Source organism: Gorilla gorilla, chromosome 10 (genome assembly GCF_029281585.2).
Source record: "Gorilla gorilla gorilla isolate KB3781 chromosome 10, NHGRI_mGorGor1-v2.1_pri, whole genome shotgun sequence".
Lineage (NCBI taxonomy): Eukaryota > Metazoa > Chordata > Mammalia > Primates > Hominidae > Gorilla > Gorilla gorilla.
This window is the reverse complement of record NC_073234.2, coordinates 27,941,045-27,952,080: the sequence shown is the minus strand read 5'-3', so window position 1 is coordinate 27,952,080 and position 11,036 is coordinate 27,941,045. Positions and strand designations below refer to the sequence as shown.

The window sequence follows — 11,036 nt, the reverse complement described above, 5'->3', positions numbered from 1 at the left end:
AGGCTTAAGCCACCACGCCCGGCCCCCTGACTCTTTTAACCAATATTGTACATCACTCAATCATTGATTTCGTTTTTAATGAGCTTTAATATACGTCTTGTTTCCAGAAATAGATGAAATACCCTGAGAGACTTCTATGATAGCTATGATGGCACCACATCATACATTACACAAACTTAATTGTGTAACTGAGGAAAGGGGAGAAACGTTTCAAGCCATGTCAGTTAAAGCAAGGTTACTGGAACTTTGGCATGCAAAGGGGATACCATTAATTCTCATGAATCTTTCCTCCAGCAAGATCCATGCTCTGCACCACTAGTAAAAGGACTATCTTCTTCTTCCTTCCTAAAAATCTCAACACCTCCAACAAAGGTCTACAGTTAGATTTTTAGGGGTTTCCTGGTAGAGCACAAATAATCCCAAGGAAGCTGCAGTAACACCTCCTGGCCACCAGAGGACAGGGAGCAGTGGGAGAGATTTGCTTCCCCTAGCAGAAGTCTTCAAGAGGCCAGAGGCACAGGCTCAAAGTTGCTTCTCCATCTGTGGCTTTCAGGCTTTACCTACTACTGCCAGAGGTGCTAGGGTGCCTCCCATCTTCAAATGGGCTTTTTTTTCCCCTCCTATAAAAGATGGGCCAGAAGTTCCCAGGGCCATACCCCGCAACACTAACCTTCAGTGATTACCAATCATAAGGAATGCCTTTAGTTGCAGGACTTAAAGGCAGAAAAGTAGTAACAGGGGTGTATTATCTTTCGAACCCACCCAAACCTGCTTATCAGTTCTTTTGCTAGTGGAAAAACGTGCTTTAGGCAGAGTGCACATGGATATCCCACAGCAAACAGTGCCTTTAGGGTCTAGTGTCCCAATCCGGCACGTTGTAAATGGAATATTTGAAGAGTTAGATTATTCCTACACATAAATTCTGGCTCATGGAGCAGTCCACTCGCAGGGTGCTTTTCCGTCATTAATCACATCTTTGTTATGTGATATCCACGTGAGTACTTCTCAGTAGAAGCAGCTTCATGCTCAAATGCTCAAAGAACATTGGAATAAAGCTCCGATTGTCCTATTCAGTGATTCCAAGTCCTGGTTTGTCACCACCTCAGGTCTCTCGTTTTCCAAAGTGCGTAATGTCATCTCAAAACAGACATTTTAATGAATTCAAATAATAAAATGCACGAGGTATGTGGAGTTAAATCAACAAGGGTTTTGTACCTCTCAAGAGGCGGTTAACCCCTGGTCTTATTTAAAGATGTTTCTGCGCTGCCTCCTGTAGAAAACATTTTTAAAGAAAATATAGGCTGCTTATCCTTGTATTTGTAAATATAAGCAAAGTAAAGTAATGTAGGAACATTTATGTGGGGGCTTTCAACCATAAACATATAGATAGCTGAATGCCTGACAACAGTAGTGTGATTTTTCTTGAAGTACCTGTAACTTCTCTCCTGAGAGATGGCAGAGCCTTGCCTTTTGCATTCGCCAGACTTTTTACAGAGCGAGTGTAATTCTCTCAAATCAGTGTTTGCGTTTTTTGACGTTGGTGAGGCAGCTGGAAACAGCTCAAGGAGGAGAGAAAGGTTCTGCGTCTGGGTGAGGAGAAAACTCTCCGATACCTGTTGGGGCGCAGCACTGGAGGCGGACACCCCGGCCCGGGGGTCGGGGCCGCGAGCCCGGGGATAGGGGGCGGGCGCGCGGGCGCGGAAGGAGGAGGAGGAGGAGGGAGAGGAGGGGGAGGAGGCCGCGGGGCCGCCTCCTCCGGCAGCTCCGGCTCCTCCCAGCGGCGCCCGCGGAACCTGCCTCAGAGTCGCCGGACTCTGGAAGGGAACATGACCTGACCCCTCCCCGAGCGGCCGGAACGAGGCGCGGAGCCGCGCTCCGGGCTCGGGCGGCCGCGGGATGGGCGGGCGCGCGGCCCCGCCCGGCGCCCACCGCCCTGCCCTCGCCTGTCTCCTCCTTTCCCCGGGGCTCCGCTGAGTTCATTCACTGGGATTGGTTTCAAGTGACGCCATCTCTTTATTTTTAAACCAATGACCTCATCCGCGCTTGAAGTTTCCTGACCAGCGACTCTTTCTCTTTCCCCCAACCCCCCACCCCACCCCCCCGCCTTTCCCCCTCTTTCTATGTATCAGTGTTTGGGGGACTTTAATCAGTTTTTAAACGATTATTACCACCTCTCCCTCCCCCCCAACCCCCCCCTTTCACAACGCGGCCCCCCACCTTTACCTCCCTAAGTTCTTCATCTCTTTCGACATTTTTTTTGAAGGCTGATTGGGGGGGAGGGTGGAAGAGAAAGAGTGAAGAAAAGTTGCGAGCGTCTCCTCTCTTCCTAAGCCTCCCGCCCCCACCCACCCCTCAGAGAAGGAGAAGATAATATAGTGAAAAGAAGAGGAGGAGGAGAGCGACGGGACGGGACGCGAGCGGGAGCGCAGCCGCCCTCTCGGCTCCGCGGCGGCGCCTCGCAAGTCCGGGAGGCGAGGGGGGCCCGAGGGGAGACGCCGTGACAACTTTCGTTTCCCTCTGAGGGAATTGGGAGGTCGGCGGCCCCAAAAGTAAGTGGCCTTGGCGGGCCGCGCGGGGTGTGCGGGCGGGAGGGTGCGGGGCCCGGGGCGCCCTCCCGCCCGGCCGCATGGACGCTCCGCAGCGCGCCCCGACTCCCGGTGCCGGGCGCCGCGCTCCAGCCCCGCCGTCTCTGCCTTCCCGGGCGTACCGGCCACCCTTTCGGGAGGCGCCGTGGGGGCGACCGCGGCCGGGGGCCGCAGGAGCGTTTGAAGCGGGGGTGTAGGCCTGGCCGGAGGCTGGCTGGAGCGGGAAGGGGGCGTGCGGCCGGGCGCGGGGTCGCAGTGGGTGCGCTCCCGGCCGCTGCGCGGCGCTTGGACCGGGCCCCGCCGAGAGGAGCGGCCGCCGCGGGACGCGGCACCTTTGCGGGCGAAGCTGCTCACTTCCAGGCGCGACTGTTACACAACACGCCTGCCAAGTGGGGCCCTGGCCTGACTGTTCCCATTATCCCCAGTTCGCCTTTGGTGTAAGCAGCGAGGCCACCTGGGTGGTGACGGTGCTGCTTTCTTCAACCAACCAACCAAAAAAGCCCTCAATTTTCGGACAGGGGCTCGGGTCTTGGCGTTGGGGGGCCCGACGCCTAGTGACTTCTTTATTTACATTAGCTGCAAAACGTGAGAAATAAAAAAGCCCAGGGTCTGTGTATCACGTGTAGTTTCATGTAATGAAACACCACAGAGGGAAATATTTTCAGATGCTGGGTTTATTTCCTAAAGAATACCAATAATGAACCAGAGAAAATGCAAGTAGATCTGAAAATGAATGGATACTGCAAAATCCTAAAGAAGTTTAGGAAACATCAACTGCAAGGATTCTTGGCGTTTTGAAGTCGTGGGTGTCTCAGATTGGAGAAAGCACACCTCTAACCAGCCTGTGATGAATAAGGTGGGGAGGAAAAAAAACCTGTTGCATAATCTCATTTGCCGTGGGGTTTGCTGTGCCGTCCCCTTGAACCAAAGGGAAGTGAGTTAAGATGCAGGGTTTTAAAACTCTCTGAAGTTTTTATTTACCCAGCGCTCTGGCTGCCACTTCTGTTTTAAAAGATTATAAGTAAATACTCTGCTCTTTCAAGTGAACCAAACCTATCAAACCTGTTTAGAAAATAAACCAGGTATGTTTCTTTCTCTTCTTTCTTTTCCGCCTGTGTGTGTGTGTGTGTGTGTGTGTGTGGGTGTGTGTGTGAAATTTACCATCCATGCAAAAGTTTAGGACTAGTGTTTGGGGAACTGAGACTGTCAGAAATGCCTCTTTATGCCACTCACCTTATGGGGCTGATGGAGAGTCCACGTAAAGGATAACCGTTTCCTCAAAGGATTTATGCTGTTTCATCTCCATCAAGAAAAGGGCTTTTTAAAGTTAAGGTAAAATTTTAAAAGAAAAGATTTCGTACCAATTGAATTAATTACTCTTTAATACCTACTTTTCCTTGACTATCACATATATTGGTGGATACCACTTGGGAGGCTCGTGGAGTCTATTTGGTGAAGGCAGCAGCTTGGAGAAGTAAAATGAAAAGCAGAATGTATGGCTTTGTGTAGGGATTTTAGTAAAAATGTGAGTAGGCACGGTGAAAGGTTTTTGTTTTTTAAAATTGTGGAATTTACTGAGTTTGAAGACAATGTGGAAAGTTGCATTAAAATTTTTTTTTAATTTGGCTAACATTTACAGTCTTATGTAAAAATATAGGCTAAATAACACCAGCCCAAGAGTTGGATTTTAGGTAAAATAATTTTTGCACTTATCAAAATTCTACATGGGGGAAAAATTAGAAATGAGTTTATTTTGAATTTTGTTAGTGTGAATAGTGTATTGAAAATAACTCGGTTCAAGTACTATAAATGTACATTCAGATAAAAGTAAACTGTGGTAATTAATTTTTTTTTCTTTTTTAGTATTAACCTCTGCTATATCAGCAACTCAAAGTAAAATATCTCATTTGGCTTGATTATAGTGCCAAATGATCATAGTGCATGATTATGGAGGGGGCTAGGAACAGAACTGCGGAATTATCCAGTTTTGCTCCTTTTTCAATTTAGAATGCCCTATCCTTTCGTTCAGTTTGGTGATTGTAAGTGTGTACCTATAAAATAAAAATAGACATGTAAAATTGGGGGTTGGAGTCTTTGGGCCAAAAGCTTAATGGCAGTAACTGAGAAGGCAGTGAAAGAGGAGACACTGTTACCCCAGTTCTCTTTTTCCTACACATTTAAAAATTATTTGTAGGACAGTTGAGAGTGGAAATGAGGCTGAGATGGGAGGGGGGAAGAGTAGGTGTGAGAAGGTTGCAGAGTTTAGGTAGGGATCAGAATAAGAGGCAGGATTTATGTGTTAGTGTGTTTTGATGCTATTTTCTGTAAATACCTGGACTGGGAATTTAATTTCATACAGTTTTTAGCATATGGGATTAATATATTGATGAAGCAGACTTATATAGCTGTCCAGTATTAAATTTTTTCAATTTTCAGGTAATCCTAAAAATCCTACTAAATATAATTTGCTAGAATTACCAGTGTAATAATTTATCCTAGAACTCCCAAGTTTTCCTAGACAAAAATAATTTTCTACTTCGTGTTACCTGAACTAAAAATTTCACTGGACATTCAGTGTTTTTAAAATGCATTAAGTTCTCAAGCAGAAGGTACTTTAATTTGAAGAAGTAAATTAATATAGGGTGAACTGATTTGGATCAGAATCCCAAGAAAATAAGGAGATAACTTAGAGGAAATAAAACAGATTTTATGACAGATTTCAACAGATGAAAGAAACTAGTTAAAAAGATTTCACAGGAAAAACCATAGTTGATGCTTGATTGGCTTTAAAAGAAATTTACTGATCATTTAAAACTGAGATATTCACCATCATAAAAGAAAATCTGAATGTTGGCTTAAACAAAAACATAATTAGGAAAATAAGTCTTGCCCAAAGCTACATATGATAAATTCCAAAGCCAGATGTCAATTTTTTTTTCTGATTTTCTTGTGTTGTAGACAATCTGTTATTTGTATGCATTTCATTATCCTTGATGATCAAGGGTTGGCTGTGTGAAGAGAGGTTCATAAAGGCTGACCGAATTTAAAGAAGCAGGCTCAGGCTTTAAGAAGAGCTGGTTCTTCTACACAAATGGATTGAGACAGGGAGTTAGAATTTTAATCAAATAAATAACTGGAGGAAACAGTGGCTCAAAAGAAGGATGTAAGACAGATTACCTTGGACAGGTACAAAGAAATAATAAAAGCTTGCCAGGAGTATGATCAGTAAGGAAGGGAACAGAATACATCTTGCCATGAAAGGAAAGAGGAATAAGTGGAAAAATGCCCTCTGATACCTCAGCAACAAGAGAGAGGAGTGAAACTTCACGCCCTTCTTGATTGGGGTTAGAAACATCATTATAGGTATTGCCACAAAGTCACAAGATTTTTTTATTACATTAAAAAACGTAGGCCAGGTGTGGTGGCTCATTCCTATAATCCTAGCACTTTAAGAGGCTAAGGCAGGAGGATCACTTGAGCTCAGGTGTTGAGAACAGCCCGGGCAACAAAGACCTTGTTTCCACAGAAAATCAAAAAATTAGCTAGGTATGGTAGTAGTACGCAGCTGTGGTGCCGGCCACTTTGGAGGCTGAAGTGGGAGGATCTCTTGAGCCTGGGAGGTCAAGGCTGCAGTGAGTGATGATGGCACTGCTGCGCTCCAGCTTGGGCAACAGAGCAAGACAGTGTATCGAAAAATATATATATATATATATATAATCTTGAGGGATAGTGATTGATAGGGTAAATTATGAGCATTACTTATATGAGAATGTAAAATTTAAAATTGTCAGAAATAAAAAGAGGGATTTGCTGTAATATCATGGCCTATTTTGAGTTATTTGAAAGGGAGGGATACATTATAAACTGAAATTATTAACTGAATTTCTGGATTAACTACTGATAGGAATCAAGCAAAACATTTGTTAGCAGTATGCTGTTTACATGGGCTGAGATGGATTCCAAAAGTTGGGGACACTGGCCCATGTTATGGAGAACAGGATTATAAGAATTTTAAGGGAGATACATACATATGCAAAGATAATTACCAGACAGCTGGCAAGTGCCAAATTCAGGTACAAAAGAGAAAGAGGGCTCAGGGAGGTAATCTTCATAGAGATAATAGAATTTGACCCTGGCCTTAAAGATAGGTTAACATGTGTATGGAGAGAGGGAAGTGGGGGAGGTGAAAGGCGGAAGGTATTCACCCATCTCATTCAGCAAATTTATGCTGATCCTCTACCAAGTGCTAGACCCTGGCCATACAGTGGAAAATAAGAGAAAGTTTTTGCCCTTACATGACTTATATTCTAGTGGGAGAAGACAGGACAATAAACAAGTAAACAGTACATTAAAAAAGTGATGTTAAATAGTGGTCGGTAGTAAAGGTAATGATCAGGGTCGATAAATTGCACTTATTCTGTGAATCACTTGCTTTGCCTATGATAGTCTAATGAACAGTCTTCATGTTATAACTTTTTAATATTCATGTGCAGTCCAAATGAATTTGAATAAAAATCTACACATTAACCAGTTTTTAAAAAAAGAAACGTGAATTAAAGAAAAAGAAACCTATGTGACTTTTTTTTAGGTCAAAGCATGGAAACTTAGATTTTTTTTTTTTTTTTTTTTTTTGAGACGGAGTCTTGCTCTGTCGCCAGGCTGGAGTAAAGTGGCGCCATCTCGGCTTTCTGCAACCTCCGCCTCCCGTGTTCAAGCGATTCCCCTTCCTCAGCCTCCCGAGTAGCTGGGACTACAGGCGTGTGCCACCGCACCCGGCTAATTTTTTTTTGTATTTTAGTAGAGACGGGGTTTCACCATGTTGGCCAGGATGGTCTCGATCTCCTGACCTCGTGATCCACCCGCCTTGGCCTCCCAAAGTGCTGGGATTACAGGTGTGAGCCACCACACCCAGCCAGAAACTTAAAAATTTTTTTTTTTAATGCCTTGTTAATGTATCCACAGTTCTTTTGCTGCCATTTGCTAAGAATCTCATGTTTTTTTACGAGATTAATGTCATTGTTTACTGTTCATTTAGGTTTTTCACGTATTGGGCTATATTCTTAGGTTAGACTCTCTGTTAGGAACAATAATCACCATAGTGTCATAAAGTGAAGCTGAATTCCAAAGATTGTTTTGTATCGGAACATACAAAAGATGTACAGACAATAAACTGTTAGGCTTAATTACCAATAGGTAAAATAGGGTAAGGGATGACACCTGTTCAACTTTTGTCCCTATGGCATATTGTTCCTGTATTACTACAAATAGTACAAACCTGAAGCAAAGATGTTCCAAAATGGGGAAGTCCTGATCTTTCCTGTAGTTATTTGACTGCCAGGTTTGTTTTGTTATTTTTTAGAAGATGTCCTTCATAGTGATCAACTAAGAACTGATATTATCAGGAGCTATTTCATGTTTTGGGGCACATTTTGTTCTTCTGAAGCATTCTTTAAGAAATATGTGCCCTTCTTCACTCTTTTTGCAGTTTTTAATTTTTTTTTTTTTAATTGAAGATGGGGTCTGTCTCTGTCACCCAGGCTGAAGTGCAATAGAGCAATCATAGCTCACTGTAGTCTCAAACTCCTGGGCTCAAGCAATCCTCCTGCCTCAGCCTCCCAAGTAGCTGAGATCACAGGTGCATGCCACCACACCCGGCTAATTATTATTATTTATTTTTATTATTTTTATAGAGATGGGGTCTCACTTTGTTGCCCAGGCTGGTCTTAAACTCCTGGCTTCAAGCAGTCTTCCTGCCTTAGTCTCCCAAAGTGCTAGGATTACAGGCACAAGCCACTGTGACCAGCAAAACTTTTTTATAGATGAAATTGAGGTAAAGGATTTTAAGAAGTGTTGACATTAAGTGTGTCTATAGAACCAAATCCCTCAAGAATTATTCTGTATGCACCTAACCAATTTTCTTCTACAAAATACTTGAGATAAACCTATGGGAAACAATTTTAATACAAGGTAGGAAATTCTTTAGTGCTCTCTTGATTTCCTCCTAAACTAAATGCTTAATTTATTTAATTTTTTTCAATTTTTATTTTTTTGAGACATGGTCTTACTCTGTCGCCCAAGCTGGAGTGCAGTAGTGTCATCACAGCTCACTACATCCTTGACTTCCTCGGTTCAAGGGATTCTCCCACCTCAGCCTCCCAAATAGCTAGGACTATAGGCATGTGCAACTATACCTAGCTAATTTTTTATTTTTTGTAGAGACAGGGTCTTGCTATGTTGCCCAGCTAGTCTTGAACTCCTGGGCTCAATCAATCCTCCCACCTCGGCGTCCCAAAGCATTGGGATTACAGGTGTGAGCCACCATGCTTGGCCTTAATTTAGAAAAGAATTACAGCTATAAATGCTGTGGGTCTGTTGTATGTGTAATAAAAGTTAATCTGACTTGTACTCCTCAAAAATATCTGGGAAAGACAGAAGAATTCAGGTTTGTTTTAATGTCTGTGTATGTTGGGGTGGGGCAAATTGCGTTTATAGAAAAAGGATGTAATGGTATGGCATGATAATTAACATTTAATATATCTATTATTTCTCTTAAAATAAATGGGGAAAGATGTGTAGAGAAGTATATGCTACTTACAGTGTGCGTTGTACTAGTTTTTAAATACACAGTTTATATCCCAGGATAGTAGAGTAGGCTTTTGACAAATGTTTGTCGAATAATTTCAATCATTTCTTACACCTGTTGCTTTTTATAGCCGTTCCATTATATCTCTAGCTTAGAGCACTGTGTTTTGAGCTTTGAGTTGCAGTTTGCAAGGGGTCGACTTATAGTCTTGGCCATGGACTCTTATTTGAGCCATGTGCTCACTCTAGAACGGGGTCTCTGACCTCACCTCCAGCTTTGACCCTGTGGCTGACCTGACTTCTTCTTTTCCAAAATGATGGGTGGTTGTTTCCAGTCACCTTTTTCGGCTCACAGTGTAACAGCTCCTTCTCTTCCCGAGCAGCTGAGCTGTGTGTTCTTTGGATCACTTCTCAGAATACTAAGGTATACGTATTGCCATGCTGGCTTTTTTTGTAGTGGGTTTATTTGTTGTTGTTGCTTGTTTTTTGTTGTTATTGTTTGGTTGGTGGAAAAGAAAATTCCTCGAGAAGATAGTTCTTGACTTGTTTTGTAAACTGTACATGGTATATGAAGCATAGTATTATTTCCTCTTCCTTTGTAGCTTTAGTTAAACATCTTGGGTTGACTTGAGAAAGAATTGGTAAGAATGATATTTTGATAACACCGACCAACCAAAAACTAACAAAGACTTTTTTTTTTTTTTTGAGACAGTTGGGAAACTTGAAAATGGAATATATATTAGGTGATATTTAGTAGTTACAACCATAATGTTTTCAGCTACAATAGTCGTATTGTGGTTATGTTAAAATATTTTCATGTGTTAAAAATACATATGGATGTACTTACAGGCAGAATAAAATGATGCGAAATGTTCATTTTAAAAAACTTCAGGATGGGCACAAACACACAGAAGTGGGAAATGAATAAAAGATTATTGATAAATTTTTGAAAATTGTTGAAGCTGAGTAATGGGTAAGTTGGAGTTTGTTATTTTTTGTACATTTGTGTATATTTGGAAATGTCCCTAATAATGATTTAAAATATATAACCAATTATAACTGTAGGGTAAGAAATTAAATGCAATAAAATTGTGTTGTTGGGTTGGGTATGAGGGTTCGTTCTTGTGATCCAGTACTTTGGGAGGCTGAGGTGGGAGGATCGCTTGAGGTCAGGAGTTTGAGACCAGCTTAGGTAGCATGGTGAAACTCTGTCTCTGCAAAATAAAATAAAGTAAAATTATATGCTTGGACATTTGAGCTAACTGGCTAATCAAAAGTCTGCACTTGGCTTTTTTTTTTTTTTTTTTGAGACCCAGTTTCACTCTGTCACCCAGGTTGGAGTGCAGTGGTGCGGTCTCAGCTCACTGCAATCTCTGCCTCCTGGGTTCAAGCAATTCTCCTGCCTCAGCCTCCCAAGTAGCTGGGATTATAGGCATGCACCACCACACCAGCTAATTTTTGTATTTTTAGTAGAGATGTGGTTTCACCAGGGTGGCCAGGCTGGTCTCAAACTCCTGACTTCAAGTGATCTGCTTGTCTTGGCCTGTCAAAGTGCTAGGATTATAGGCGTGATCCACTGCTCCTGGCCTGCACTTGGCATTTTCTATAAGTTCTGTTTTTAGTAATAAAAATTTAAGAATAAGGAAAATTTCGTAGACACATCATAAGAGGCCAGGCACGGTGGCTCATGCCTGTAATCCCAGCACTTGGGGAGGTGGGCAGATCACTTGAGGTCAGGAGTAGACCAGCCTGGGCAACATGGTGAAACCTTGTCACCACAAAAAATACAAAAAATTGGCTGGGTGTGATGGTGCACACCTGTAGTCCCAGCCACTCATGGGGCTCAGGTAGGAGGATCACCTGAGCCTG

At 42.8% G+C, this 11,036-nt stretch overlaps 1 protein-coding gene across 2 annotated transcripts in view; it reads left to right on the top strand.

Moving 5' to 3' along the window:
• The first annotated feature begins 1,800 nt into the window (after positions 1-1,800).
• Positions 1,801-11,036, top strand: part of DUSP16 (dual specificity phosphatase 16) — an 89,099-nt gene continuing 79,863 nt past the window's right edge. The window contains exon 1 of one of the 2 annotated variants that reach the window (XM_031016646.2): positions 1,801-2,549. The gene's annotated coding sequence lies outside the window, so the exon portion shown is untranslated. Of the gene's footprint in view, positions 2,550-9,936; positions 10,141-11,036 lie in introns of those variants that run through there. The other variant, XM_055358692.2, reaches the window with a different exon arrangement.